Source organism: Dermacentor andersoni, chromosome 7 (assembly GCF_023375885.2).
Source record: "Dermacentor andersoni chromosome 7, qqDerAnde1_hic_scaffold, whole genome shotgun sequence".
Taxonomy (NCBI): domain Eukaryota; kingdom Metazoa; phylum Arthropoda; class Arachnida; order Ixodida; family Ixodidae; genus Dermacentor; species Dermacentor andersoni.
The window spans coordinates 67,753,934-67,769,780 of NC_092820.1; the positions used below are offsets into that span (position 1 = coordinate 67,753,934).

Genomic DNA, 15,847 nt, shown 5'->3' on the forward strand with positions numbered 1-15,847 from the left:
CATTCCATTCTGTGAAGGTAGGCGACCAGCGAAGCTATCTATGTGGACCGCGGAATAGCGAACTGTCCAATGCCATGCGTCAAACGCTGTATGCACATAAATGGAAGCGAAGGGCGACTAGTCGCTCCTCCACGATGTTGAGCCTGGGAAGATGATGAGGCGCCGCGGGGTGAACAATCTCATGTATCGTTGCGAAACGCGCCCGTAGAACAGACACCCACCTCAACGCACTCCCAGAGCTAACACTGATTCACCATAGCCAAGGCTATCGTGCGTTGGTGGATGTCCCGCAGTGCAGCAATCGTTGTGAGGTCACTCCAAGACCACAAGCGTTCATACACAACACTTGCCACGCCGAATTGGTTCTCAACGACCTCCCTCGCTTGGATATATTTATATATTCATTTGGTTATATGTATATATAAATTCGGTTATTTATTTAATATACATATTCATACATAGGCCGCCGCCACCACTGGAGACCGGATAAACAGGAGATACGCAAGCGCTTGTAAATCTGACACGGAGAGGGCAATCCGAACGCAGACATGATCGACAGGGGCAAAATGTAGCACCTCTTCTTATCAACTTAATATCTGGTAAGGTTTGCTTTCGGACCAAGATATTAAACTTATTGTTGCAAGCTGGCGGAGTGCCCCATGCCTGCTTCACCTCCACCGCGGATCGGCAGCGTATTGCACTAACATTGTGATCGGCCTACGCTTTTCGGCCACGGACGCCCATGCGCTGGAAACTAGCAGTATAATGCTTCACTGTAAGAAAGACACTACAGCTGTTGTGAGACATTATGCGAGCATAAAAGACAAATTTCTAGTGGCTTAATTTAAGCAAACCCTTCTTGCAAGGAATAAATACTAGGTGTTCTGAAAGTAATACGCCGTAAGCTAGAAAAAATGAATGCAATCCATCCAGAAATTACTTGCCGCTCCAACTGGAGAATAAAAAGGGCGCGGAACTCCGTCGGTCAAGCTAGAAAAAAAAATCACCGACGAATACGATACTCCCAAATGCAAATTTCGAGCGCAGCTCTTCAGGTGTTTGGAATTCGTGATATATAATGGCAAAGATCTCGATTCTGAAGGACAAGGTGCTCTCTGCGCGGCGCTGAGTCTCTTCTCGTGTCGCTCATTGTGCGGAAAGAAACTGTCAACACGAGAACACGTGGCTCGCGCGTGCCCCATTCTCTAGCGGCTGCGCCGCCGCAGGCGAAGTGGCGCATGCGCACTGGGTCCGAAGCCCACGCCAGCGCTTTGTTTCCGCGCTGGCCGCAGGCCTGGTCGCGCCTACACTGCGCTTTCCTCCTCAACCTTGTCTCCATACCCTCCTCCGCTTTTCGCATCTTGGTCGCGCTGCACCCGCCTCTCCGCTTTTCCACTCGCGTTCCATCCCCTCGCTGCTCTCCGCGTTCGCTTTCATCTTTCCCTGTGTTTCTCGCTTGGTTACGCCGAGGCCGACACTGATGCAGGAACGGGCAGCGAAAGGCTGCGCTGTAATATTGTCAGGTCGTACTGACGGTCAAGAAAACAGCAGCAAAACAGCGATGACGAAAACTAAATCTTTATCGAGCGAACTTGTTCCCCTGAAAGCAAGTGACATAAAAAGCACGACGATAGCGGCAAACGCAGTTGGCGCTCGTTCAAAATCTGATCAGTGGGTAAAGCGCGTCCGCTTTTATACATGATTCGTCGAACCTTACAGCGTGATTGCTGGTGCCCTCATTCCTTTCAGAAAGTAGTGCACAATCGGCATAAAATCACATCACACAATGTTCGGTGACAACAGACAACACGTAGATCTGCAGACACCATCCGAGAAACTTCCGATACATACAGGGTTGTCATGCGCCGGGCGATTGGGTTTAACATCGATTAGTCAGTGAAAAAGCGGCCGCTTGAAAAAAATTAAGCTATTACACACGTTATTATGCTCATTTTTCGGGCTTTCATATGTCAGCATCTTCATTCAAAACGTTTTTCGCAACATATACGGCGATGCATAAAACTGTAGACCAGTCACTGCTGTATTGAATGGCAGTAGAGCAACAGTAATTGCGCACAGAATTTTTCACAACTCTTCTTTGAAGCTTCAATAATGCATCTCCAAGAAACACGAATAAAAGTAATAATTTGCTGCTTTTAATATAAGATCTGAGAGTTAAAAGAAATCTGAAATACATAAAATACGCCCCTCGTTCCAACTTGCCTTCTTTTGTAGGTGAGATCACTTTAACAAATTATTATGATGACTTGTTAGCCTAACTTTGCGCCATAATGATGTCAATTCTATGCGGGAACGCTCTTGCTACGAAAGCGTGAAAACGTATGAGTTTCTATGCACAGGGAGCATTTATTTGTGCTGATTGCTGTAGCCTCCTAGTTCGTTTTAATGCATTCGTTAGATTCGCGACTGAAAGGTTGCCAGCCCAAAGAGCACGCAGACCTCTCTTCATACTTGATTATTTCTTTCGGCCAGCGCTCCCTTGCACTCACGATCGTCTAGTGTGCGTTCAATTGGCGCTGGTTCCTCCACATGCTCTCTTCAGTTCGTGTGCAGTGCTGTGTAGCAATGTGGAGTATTGCGCAATAATTTACACTAATGAATGAGGCTACTTGCTTCAAACATCGTTAAGACAGTCTTGACTTCTGAACAAAAAATTGGACAACCCTCGAGGAGCTCGCGTTCCCCAATTCACTGCTGCTGTAATTTAAAATTATGCTGCCTAGCTGACACAGTGCAAGCCTTGAGTATTTTTATTTGAAAAAATGCCAGAAGCACTGGAGGCTAGTTTTGGCGATGCCTCCAGTTTCAATTTCTCGTGGTTTCACATAAGCCATGAGTTGTAAAATACGACAAATAGTTGAAGGTTAGTCGTCATTTCAGACAGTGCATGATGCTCTCGGTAGAATTCGTACGCAAGTGCTTAACAACGCGCACAATATCTTTCGATAAAATAGTTGGTCTTTATAGACGCAATAACAAATCAGCTAAGGCGTGTTCTTTCCAGGTATGACGGCGGCTCCACACAATAGGAATATAGGAAATATAAGCCATCAGCCTCGTATTACAACGATTAACTTCAGCATTGCGCTACTCATCTTTTGCAAGTCACTTCATTGAAACGTATTTACCAAGATTGGAATATTGCATTTTTACATTTCTCACAAAGGTTAGTACAACAAATTATAGGTTTCTAGAAGTCATTACGGCGTGGGCTTTATGTGCCCGGTGGGCCCTCTCCATGGCTACTCCCCTGTTTCGGCAATGGCAAACGCAGATGCCTTTCACGAATAACTATAAAAGGGCACCCTGACCTACAGACCGACTAGAAAGAGTCGGTTGACGTCCTCAGAAGCATACGAAAAGCAATTTAAAGTTGCTTTCTCAGTTTTGAATGGCGTTCTCTCGGAAGGACCCGACAGCTGTTCAGCAATAAGAAACAACCCTGCGCTGAAGAAGCTAGTCGTCTCTACGCTGTCCTTTAGAAACGAGCCAAAGAGCGACGCATGCAGGAAGTGCTCGCGGCTAATGAGCTGAAATGATAAAGTTAATATAACGCCGGTGTTAAACGACGGCTCACCTACGTGAAGATTTGTTGAACATTAGCTAACGTGTTCAACACAAGAAATGTCAACTTGGAAGCCTCAAGTACGCGTCTTACTACACCAACCACAGACCTTTATTACGCGCAATCACTGAAAGATCCGAAAGCATTACAACCTTTGATAATTTAAAGAAATATACCTGGACATTGCGCGAATTTCCTGATTTCATCACCCCAACTAGTCTTCTGCCGTCCTCGACTGCGCTTCCCTTCTCCTGGTATCCATTCTGTCACCCTGATGGCGCAAATGTTATCTAACCTGCGCATTACGTTACCTACCGAGCTCCTTTTTTTCCCTCTTACAGTCAATTAGAATATCGGCCATACCCGTTTGTTCTCGGAGCTAAAACCACTCTCTTTCTCTGCCTTAAAAGTATGTCTAGCATTCTTGGTTCCATCATTCTTTGCGCGGTCCCCAACTTGTTCTCTAGCTTCTTTGTCAGTCTCGGAGTCTCTACCCCATATGTCGGCACCGGTAAAATGAACTGAGTGTACACCTTCCTTTTCAGTGATAATGGTAAGCTTCCACTCTGGCGCTGACAATGTCTGCCGTATGAGCTAACATCCATTTTTACTCTTCTGTGAATTTCCTTCTCATGATCAGGATTCCCTGTGATTAACTGACGTAGGTAAACGTACTACCCCACAGACTCTAGAGGCTTACTGACGATCCTGAGCTCTTGTTCCCTTGCCCGCCTACTGATCTGTATCTTTGTCTTCTGCGTACTATTGTTCCAACCCCACTCTTACACTATCTCTCTTCAAGTGCTCAATCATTTGTTGTAACTCGTCTGCAGGTGTTGCTGAATTGAACCATACCATCTGCAAACCGAAGGTTGCTGAAATATTCGCCATCGATCCTTACTCCTAAGTCTTCCAACTTTAATAACTTGAATACTTCTTCCAAGCCCGCAGTGAATAGCAAAGAAAGATTGTCTCTCCTAGACCAACCCATTTCTTTATAGGTATCTTCCTCATTTTTTGTGCAGAATTAGGGTAGCTGTGGCATCTCTGCAGATATTTTCCAATATGCGTAAGCGGTCTGTACTCCTTCATTACGTAATGCCTGTATGACACCTGGTATCTCTCCTGAATCAAATGTCTTTTTCGTAATCTATGAAAGCCATATATAGGGGCTGATTGTACTCTGCTGATTTCGCAATTACCTGATTAATGGCATGGATGTGATCCAGTTTAGAGTATCGCTTACTGAAGCCAGCCTGTTCCCTTAGTTGACTAAAGTCCAGTTTTGCTCTTAATCTATTGGAAGTTATCTTGGTAACTATTTTATATAATACTCGAAGTAAGCTAATGAGCGTATATTTTTTCACTTGTTTGTCTCCCTTTTTGTAGATTAGTACAATTCTTGCGTTCTTCCTGTATTCTGGGACCCTTGTAGTCGATAGACACTTGGTATATAATGATGATATGTGGTGTTTAATGGCGCAAGGGTCACTTGGTATATAGGAGCCGCCAGTTTTTCAAGCGTTGTGTCTACTCCATCTTCGCTTAAACCGAATGTAAGTACATCTTCTCCTGCCGTTTTTCCCCGTTTCATGTCTTGCAAGGCCCTTCTGACCTCATCGCTTCTGACCTGCCCATTCACTACTGAAGAATTAAATATTTTTGTAAGGAACTTAGACGCCCATTCAGCATACCTCACTAAGAATTCATTAGGACTATCGTCTGGTCCAGGGCTCTGTTTAGTGCTTATATTGAGCAAAAGGTTTAGAACACCTTCCTCATTTATCTCAATATTCAAGATGAGAGGGTGTGCAGAGAAATGCTACGCATTGCACCATCTTTCTTTGTTAAAACGTACCAGAAGAAAATATTAAATTGTTCAGCCCTTTCAGCGTCATTAAATTTTATGTTTAGAACAGCACTGCTTAGTGGGCGGATTTACATAACGCCAAAACTTAGCTGGTGCTCCGGAGAGGAACCTCTTGAATGTTACGTTGTAAAATCGGTCTTTTCACTTCTTAATTAGCCGCTTCAATTCATCGCTCATGTTTTGAATTGAAGTTTTGCCATCTCTATTGCTATTTCAAGAACATGCTTTCTATTTTCTTTTAATTTTCCGTATTGCCTGAATAATGTTTCGATTCATCCAAGGATTTCTTTTCCCGCACTTTTTATTCTTCTTGGGAATAAATTGATTTATGCTATTAGTAACTGCATTGCTAAAGAAGCTCCATAAATCGTCAGTGCTCACGTCCGATTGATACAAGGAGATAAATTTATCAAAGGAGCTTTCCAAACAGACCCTTTGATTAGCCTTGCATATGTAACCAGGCTATTGTTTTCTAACATGGCCAGATCATCTAGTAAACGGCCAAGAATCTTAATGGCACCTTATGTGCAAACGTTCTTGTCTCTCACTAGAAGCACCAAGTTTATGTCTGAAAGCGCTGAGCGATGCTTTGCGCTGAAGCTTAGCAGAAAAAGTACACAACAGTCAACTTCTGCTTTCTCCGTTCGCTGTCTATTGGGTTTCACAGCGCGAATTTATCTGTGCACAACTACAAGCAAATCATCCTCTCGTCAACAGCAAAGAAATGATGTATGGCGGCCGCACGGTCGCGCAGCAGCAGCCAGACACCATTTCCCCTTTTTGACTCGGTAAAATCTTATCGCGGAGTGTGCGGGAAAGGGAAGTCGTGCGAAGGTGCGCAACCGAGCCGTAGAGGCTGGACCATGCGAGACGAACACAAAAATAAAGTCAGTTGTTGCTTGTTCTTCAGCGACGCATTACTCGCTTCTTTCTGCTGATTTCCAGCGCTGATTGCCTAGGACCCTGCATCTACATACAAGTCGTGGAGAGTAGAAACACAGTGCTTTTATCGCCGCCACGCGACATCCGTGGTATATGAGCACGCGCAGGCAAAGTCGTGCTACCTGATGGTGTACGACGACGTTAGCCACCCAAACGACATACTCGGGTGGTAGGCGGCATTTGCAAAGAGCTAGACTGGATATTTGCGTTCCGTGCTTTACGTATTAAACTTACGCCTAACATTCCGACTTGTGACGAATCATGGCGAAGCCTAACACATAGTGTATGGCATAGACTTTCTCAATACAACGCGTCTTTTCTGTAGGTCCCAACTGTTTAAAAGAAGGTAGCTTGCTTTAGATTTATTTTAGCACTGGAGCAATATTGGCGGTTACGGCTGGCACAATGTAAGAATGAATGAATGTTTGATGTTTTGTGGCGCAAGGGCCAAGTATGGCCAAAGAGCGCCATGTCCGTGTTAATGGGCTTGCAGTGAAATCATGAGTTTGATGAAGTTGGTGTGACGTGGCTGTAGAGGGGCCTTAAAAACGGTCGCGCTAAAGTGCGCAAAATCTGTATAATAAGATTATGGCGATGACTTATGACGTGTACTATGAACATTAAAATGCATTTAAATAGAATGATACGATGCGTAAAAATATATAAGGTTATAAGATATGTTCAAGCACTACTGCCTCCTTAGAGCCCTTGAAAAAACAAGGGCCTGGAGGCATGTGCTAGGCAAAACTCTTATCGCAGCGGCATCCTCTGGAACGAGGATGCTCTACGAATTTCTTGGGCATATAACGTGTAGTACGACATTATTTAAGAAGCTCAGGACTGTCTTGGTGTCAAAAAGCGGTTCCTTACCAAGAAACATAACCGGGTGTAGAGGGATGTGATGTTTGTAAGCAAGCGGAAAATGTTTCTTTCTCTCCGTTTCGGCTTCCCGACACTCCAGGAGCACGTGGAGGACAGTAAGCACCTCACCGCATCTGCCACAGGTTGGAGGTTCACTTCCAGTAAGTAAAAAATGATGGGTACCAAATGTGTGTCCTATTCTGAGGCGACAGAATAGGACATCTGTTCGCCGAGATTTTGTTGGGGAGGGCCAAAAACCTAACTGTGGCTTAATAACGTGCAGTTTATTATTTATTTCTGCGTCCCACATGCGTTGCCAGTGGTTTCGCAGCTTCTTTCGTATGTAAGGTTTCAGATCTGTGAGAGGCACCAAAGCAGTATTATTAACAGCAGGGAGTGTAATTGACGTAGCCATCTGGTCTGCCAAAACGTTACCTTCGATTCCCCTATGGCCGGGTACCCAGCATATGATGATTTGCAGGTTAGATAGATAAGCTTTGCACAGGTCGGAATAGACCTCAGTAAGTACGGGATTTTTATGTTTGTAGGGTGACATTAAGGCCTTCACCACACTTAAGGAGTCTGTATATATAACAGCTTTTTGGAGTTTTGATTTCTTTATATGCTTTACAGCCGACCATACAGCGTAGGCCTCTGCCGTAAAAATACTTGTTTCTGGATGTAATACATCGGATTCCGAAAAAGAAGGACCGACGGCTGCATAGGATACTCCGGCATGTGACTTGGAAGCGTCTGTGTAGAACTCTGTGCATGAGTGTTTGTACTGAAGTTCTAGGAAATGCATTCGAATTTCTACCTCTGGAGCATGCTTTGAAACTTTTAGAAAGGATACGTCACATTCTGTGACCTGCCAGTCCCAAGGAGGTAATAGCTTGGTTGGGCGCATTAAGCGGTGCTCCAGGAGTGGGACATGCATTTCATCGCTAAGCTCCTTCACACGCAGCGAGAAAGGCTGTCTTATAGACGGACGGTTGCGGAAAAGTGTAGCATACGTCATATCGGTAATGATATTAAAACATGGGTGTTCAGAAATGGAATGCACTTTAAGGAAATAACTAAAGCTGACGTATGATCTCTGTAAGTGGAGCGGCCACTCATTCGATTCGGCATATAGGCTTTCGATTGGGCTTGTTCTGAAAGCACCAGTGGCTAGTCGGATACCTAGATGATGGACAGGATCCAGCATCCTTAGCGCGCTCGGGGCGGCAGAGTTATACACTACGGCCCCATAATCCAATCGTGACCGTATTAGGCTCTAGTAGAGATTCATTAGACACTTTCTGTCACTACCCCACGTAGTCTTGGATAGAAGTGTTATTATGTTCATTGTTTTTAGACATTTTTCTTTGAGATATTTGATGTGTGGAATGAAAGTGAGTCTATCGTCAAGTATAATACCTAGGAATTTGTGCTCTTTGTTGATAGGAATTTGTTGTCCACACAGTTTTAAGCAAGGATCCGGGACCAGGCCTCTCTTTCGTTTAAAAAGTACACAAGAACTTTTGTGAGGATTGATTTTAAATCCGTTTTTCTCTGCCCATTTTGATACTTTGTTTAAACCATGCTGTACCTGTCTCTCGCACACTGCGAGGTTACAGGATTTAAAAGCTATTTGAATGTCGTCCACATAGATAGAGTAAAAAATGGCCGGAGGTAATGAAGCACGGAGCGTGTTCATCTTCACTATAAAGAGCGTGCAGCTAAGCAGGCCTCCTTGGGGTACACCAGTTTCTTGTGTAAAAGGACGTGACAGTACGTTGCCGACTTTTACACGGAATGTGCGATTGGACAAATAGCTTTCTATGAGGTTTAGCATATTACCATGAATGCCCATTTCTGACAGGTCTCTTAAGATTCCGTATCGCCACGTTGTGTCGTATGCCTTCTCCATATCGAGGAATATGGATAGGAAAAACTGTTTGTGTACAAATGCGTCACGGATGTTTGCTTCAATACGTACAAGGTGATCAGTTGTGGAGCGCTCTTCCCTGAAGCCACACTGATAAGGATCAAGTATTTTGTTGTGTTCAAGGAAATGATTGAGGCGCCGATTTATCATTTTTTCAAATACCTTACACATGCAACTTGTGAGGGCTATCGGGCGGTAGCTTGCCACTGAGGAAGGATCTTTGCCTTGTTTTAAAACAGGGACCACAATGGCTTCTTTCCATGCAGTCGGAAGGTACCCTGCGTCCCAGATAGTGTTGAAAAGTGTAAGTAGTGTAACTTGCGTGTCATTGTGTAAGTTTTTCAGCATTTCATACATGATTCTGTCAGATCCCGGTGCAGAGCTCTTGCATGCGCTCAAGGCAGCTCTGAACTCTGCAATACTAAAAGGACGGTTGTATGGATGATTTTGACGACATTTTCTGTTGAAAGGCTTACGTTCTTCTATTTGTTTGTATTTGAGGAAGGATTGTGAATAATTTGATGAACTTGACACGTTCTCAAAATACTCCCCAAGTGAATCTGCCTGGTCTTGTAGTGTATCGCCCTGTGTGTTTACCAGGGGGACTGAATGTGTTTGCCGCCCTCTAATCCTATTAACTCTGTTCCAGGCTTTGGCCTCATCCCTAAACGAGTTAATACTCGATAAAAACTTGTGCCAGCTTTCTCTTCTGGCCTGTCGGCGGGTTCGCCTGCCTTGGGACTTTATTTTCTTAAAGTTTATAAGATTCTCTGCAGTGGGAGAAGCGCGTAGCAACGCCCACGCCTTGTTCTGATTCTTACGGGCGATCCTACATTCGCTGTTCCACCACGGTACACGTCGTTTGCATGCCAGACCACTCACTTCGGATATGCATTTTGATGCGGCATCTATTATGAATGATGTAAGATACTCTACAGCAGCATCAATTTCTAGAGAAGACATGTCGGCCCATGAGATGTTAGTGAGACTTCGAAATTTCTCCCAGTCGGCTGTGTCTATCTTCCACCTAGGAGCTTGCGGAGGATATTCGTTTTCTTTAGATGTTCTTATCAATATGGGAAAGTGGTCGCTCCCGTAAGGATCCTTCGTAACTTCCCATTCAAGTTCGAGCAGTATAGACGGGGAAACTATACTAAGATCTATTGAAGAAAATGTTCTGTTTGCTAGAGAGTAATATGTGGGTTCCTTTTTATTCAGCAAGCACGCACCGGAAGAAAAGAGGAACTGTTCAATAAGACGACCTCGCGCGTCTGTACGAGAGTCGCCCCACAGGGAGCTGTGGGCATTGAAATCGCCAAGAAGAACATAAGGTTCTGGCAATTCGTCTATAAATGACTGAAATTCATGCTTGTTTAATTTGAAGTGTGGGGGTAAATAAAGCGAGCAAATGGTGACGAGTTTATTTGAAAGAACAGCTTGAACCGCCACTGCCTCAAGGGCCGTTCGTAGCTGTAAACGTTGGCACGCTACGCTTTTTTGAATTATAATTGCGACACCGCCCGATGATGCAACAGCATCATCGCGATCTTTCCGAAAAGTAACATATTGTCGAAGAAAGTTTGTGTATTTTGATTTTAAGTGTGTTTCCTGTAAACACAGCACTTTTGGATTGTGTGTGTGGATGAGTTCTTGCAAATCATCAAGGTTTCTAACGAGACCTCTGACGTTCCGTTGTATGATTTGTGTATCCATATTTAATGTAAATTAGTGCTGTGTGTACGGAAACGGAAAGATGCCTTAGATTACAGAGCCCTTTCGAGGCCCTGTAATAGGTGTTTTGTTCTTTTTGAAGCGTTCAAGCGATTCTCGACGCTCCTTAGGCGTTTGGTGCGCCTTGGGGACAGGTGTACTGTCCATTGCCTCGTGTGAGACGCCGGACAAGAGCTCTTGCGAGCGAGAGGTTTTCAGAGGGAGTCCCGCCTTGGAGGGCAAGACCCCTGCGCCCACCAGCCCGGAGGTCGATGGGACTCCCTGAGCGATTTGGCTGCGCTGGCCGTTGCCAGCGCTGGAAGGGGCCTCGGAGGTTGGGGCAGCCTCGGCTGCACCCACCTTCGGGGTGGATGGTCCCTTCTCCTCGGTTGACGGAGCAGCGCTAGCTGCAACCGCCGCGGGGGCAGACGGCGTGACTGCCGACTCACTGCTTGTGGGTCGGACAGCCGCCGGAGGCCGTTGTGACGCTGCCCCCTGACGCGCCACTTCGGCAAAGCTGGCCTTAGGAAGGTATACAACCCGCCTGCGTGCCTCTTTGAATGATATGTTTTCTTTTACTTTGATAGTGAGTATTTCTTTTTCTTTTTTCCAAGACGGGCATGACCGCGAGTATGCGGCATGCTCGCCATCACAGTTCACGCAGTGTGGAGCGTTTTCGCACGTTTCAGAGGCATGGTCACGGGAACTACATTTTGCACATGTCTGGCGGCCTCGGCAGTTCTGTGAGCTGTGGCCGAATCGCTGGCACTTAAAGCATCGTAGGGGATTTGGAATGTATGGTCTCACTCGGATTTTCACATAGCCTGTCTCGATAGTGTCTGGTAGGTTGCTTGAGCCAAATGTAAGTATTAGGTGCATGGTATTGATTTCTTTTCCGTCACGTCTTATTTTAATTCTCTTAACATTGATCACGTTCTGATCATTCCAACCCTCTAGAAGTTCAGCTTCAGACAATTCAAGCAGATCAGCATCCGATACAACGCCACGGGTAGTATTCATGGTACGGTGTGGGGTCACTGTGACTGGAACACCCCCAAAAGATACAAGTTTTGACAGTTTTTCAAATTGTTTCTGATCGCGGAGCTCTAGGAGAAGATCACCGCTAGCCATTTTCGATGCTTTGTATCCGGGACCAAAAACTTCTGTCAGAGATTTCGAGACAACGAAAGGTGAGATCATTCTTACAGTCTTCTCAGGCTTATCGGAGTGGATGACATGAAAGCGGGGAAAGTTCTGTGTACGATTGCCAAAAAACTTAAAGACATCTTCGGTGCGCCCTCGTTTCTGAGGGCGATCAGGAAGTTTGAGAAAAGAAGTTTCCATGAAATATATAAAAATTCGGCAACAGCGCCGACCGCCCACCACGGAGCCCAACGAGGGGACGCGGCAGAACTTGCATGCAAGTCTGCACGACGCCAGTCGTACGCCGCCACTATAACCAAATATGGTGTACCCAAGGTTGGATAGCCACACAGGGTTAACCCTTGCCACCAAGAAGAAGGAAGTAAATAGAAGAGAGAAGGAGACAGGAAAGTACTAAAAGTGGAAGGGAAAGACGAAGGTTTCAGGAGAGAGAGACAGGAAAAGGCGACTGCCGATTTCCCCCGGGTGGGTCAGTCCGGGGGTGCCGTCTACGTGAAGCAGAGGCCAAAGAGGTGTGTTGCCTCCGCCGGGGGGCCTTAAAGGTCCGAACACCCGGCATCGGCTCAACCTCCAGGATCCCCCTTTCCCCGGACACGGCTAAGCCGCGCACGGCTACACGCGGGAGGGTCCAACCCTCGTGTGCTCGGGTACGTGGTGGCGCAACACACCAAACGCCTGCTTACGCAGACGCCCCTGCGGGGTGGCACAATGTAAGAGACAGATTGATTGATATATGGGTTTTTATGCCGCATGGGCAGATATGGCCAAAGAGCACCATACACGTGGCGATGGTTTTTCAATGAATCATTTATGGAATCGAGAATTCTACTTTGAATGGTGGATGTAGTATGGCTGTAAATATGCCTAAAATTATATGCTTCACATTGCACAAAATATAGAAGTAATAAAACAATAAAACCACCAGAGATGTGAACTATGACCGTAAATGTTTTCTTACGCAGGGATGATCTAATAAAACGTGTAGGTGAACGTAGCACTACTGACCCTGAATCCTAGGGCCTGGAGACACATGCTGTACTAGGTGTACATAACGTAGCGTCAGCCTCTGGTAAGAGGCCACGCTGATAATGTGCAATGTAAGAGTGTCATTTAAAAAATGTTGAACACTTTTGGTACCGAATCATGGGTTTGTGCCAAGAGACAGTGCTGCATGTAAATGAACACGTTCTCGATAAGCTGGAGCAAAGTGCTGTTTCCTCTAAACTTCTGTTTCCCGACACTCCACAAGAACATGGATGACTCTCAGTCTTTCACCACTTCTACTATTTGTAAGAGGCTCATCACCAGTCAGCAAGAGGTGTGTACCGTATGTCTGTCCTATTCTTAGTCCAGAGAACAGGACATCGGTTCCTCGTGATATTATTATTGATGGCGAAGTGCTTAATTCTGGATTATTTAGATGAAGTTTATTCGAGGTTTGGGCGGGCCGCAATCGTTGCAAATAGCCTCTTACTTTTCCGAGTGAAAGGCTTCATATCTATGGCGCTCAGAGCTATGGGATCATTGTAATATTTTATTGCTCTGGATGTGGCGAGTTGGTTGGCGAGCGCATTACCATCGATGCCTCTGTGCCTGGGCACCCAGCTTATTAGGACACGTTCATTACATGCATAAACAGTGCACAAAAGTGTATAGAGATGAATAATTAATGGGTTTTTATGCATTTGTAGCGATAATAAAGCCTTCACAACGTTTCGAGAGTCGGTAAATATAATTGCCTTTTCTAGTTTTTATTGATTGGTGTGCTTTACAGCTGATTGTAGTGCATAGGCTTCACCCGTAATGATAGTTGTTCGCAAATGCGGACTGCCAAACTTCGAAAAGGACGCACTAACTGCTTCATAACACACGCCAACTTGTAACTATGATGCATCGGCATAAAACTCTGGACAGCAAGCGCAAGGAAGTGCATTCGAATGTGCATCTCAGGAACACGCTTACTGTCTTGAAAAACGACATGTTACAACCCGCGAGGTGCCATTACCACAGCGATAACAGTTTCGCTGGAAGCATTCGATGGTTTTCTAGAAGTAGGACACACATTTCTTCACTGAGATTTCTAACACGCAGTGAGAAGGGCTCCGTGGCTGTGGGCCGATTATTAAAAAGAATGACAGAGGACACATCGTTTACAGTTGTGTAACGAGGATGTTGAGGATACGAGTTTACTTTCAGGTAATTGTGAAGCTGGGATATGACCACTGTAGACGTAGTGACCACTCGTTTCATTGTGAATGGAGACTTTTACAAGGCTTGTCCTTTAAGCACCGGTCGCTAGGCGGATAGCTAGGGGGTGTACAGGTTCTAGGAATTTTAGCGCGCTTGGCGTTGCAGATTGATATATTATAGCACCATAGTCAAGACGAGAGCAGACAAGGCTCGTGTACAAGTTCAGCAGGCATTTTCGATCACTACGCCATGTTGTCCGCGGTAGAATTTTTAAAGAGTTAATCGTGTTCAGACATTTTGCCATCACATATTTCCCTTGGGGGATGAAGGTAAGCCTAGAGTCTAGAATTATTCACAGGATATTGTGTTCACTGCTCACAGATAGTTCCTATCTCATTGATCATGAGATTTGGAACTAGTGTCACGCCTCTTTCGTTTGTCACGCCTCTTTCGTTTGTCACACCTCTTTCGTTTGAAGTTAACCAGCGAAGCTGGTTAACCATCTCTACGGAGTGCTTAGGCGGCAATTTTCTTGTCCTGCAGGTATGAAAGAAGTTCGCCAGTAGCTAGATTCGTAGGTTTGTCATCTGGGCCTGTGACATCACTTAGACATTTCGCGACAAGGAAAGCTCATATGACTCTTACGCTCTTTTCTGGTTTTTGAGAGTATACCACATAGTACTTAGGAAAGTTTTCTCCGTGGTGGCCCAATATCGAAATATCTCGGTATGCCCTCGTTTGTGAGGGCGACAAGAGAATATCCAAAAGGAATTTTGCATAAAGAGTCTTCATCGTTCGGAGGTAATGCTAGCCACCCACCATGGAGTCCCACAAGGGGACAATACAGAAAGTGCAAAACACATCCTGCAAGGGCCAGCTCTACATTACTGCTATAAGCAAATATGGTTTATCCAAGGTTGGCTACCCACGCAAGGTTAAACCTTGGTGCCCAAAAATCGGAAGTAATAGGATGTGTGTAGGAGACAGGAAAAATAGAAAGTGAGAGACCAAGACTGTACAGGAGGACACGAAAAAAACGACTGCTTATTTCCTCCAGGTGGGTCGGTCTGCAGGAGTCGGCAATGTGAAGCAGAGGCCAAAGAGGTATGTTGCCTCCGCCGGGGGTCATTAAAGGACCGTGCACCCAGCATCGGCTCAACCTTCAGGATGCCCTTTTCTCCAGACACAGCTAAGCCGCGCACGGCTGCACGCATTAGGGTGAAGCCCTCATGTGCTCGGGTATGTAGTGTCATTGCACACCGAACGCATGCCCACGTAGAGGACCCTGCGGAGGATTTCATGATTGGCCACATTCGAATAGAACACTTCAATGTGCGCGATTTATATTCGATTTTTAGAGAACTAAATGTTCAAGAGCCACTGCAAAGCGCAAGAAAATCTGCCCACGAGAAAGAGAAACAAAGAAGCCCAACTACCGAGCTAGCATTTCGGTATTTGATCTTTATTTTCTAAAATGTCGGGTCGCTCTCCTCAAGCGACTGTGCTTCATCGGCAGGTAGCAAAAGTTCAAAAGTTGTGGGCTTTTAAGCTTAACTTTTTTTCAGTACACATCTTCGCAGGAACAACACACTGA

General features: G+C 45.4%; 1 pseudogene; it reads left to right on the forward strand.

Moving 5' to 3' along the window:
* Positions 1 to 551: 551 nt before the first annotated feature.
* On the forward strand, positions 552 to 726 carry LOC126535034 (U2 spliceosomal RNA; annotated as a pseudogene).
* The last annotated feature ends 15,121 nt before the right edge of the window (positions 727 to 15,847 follow it).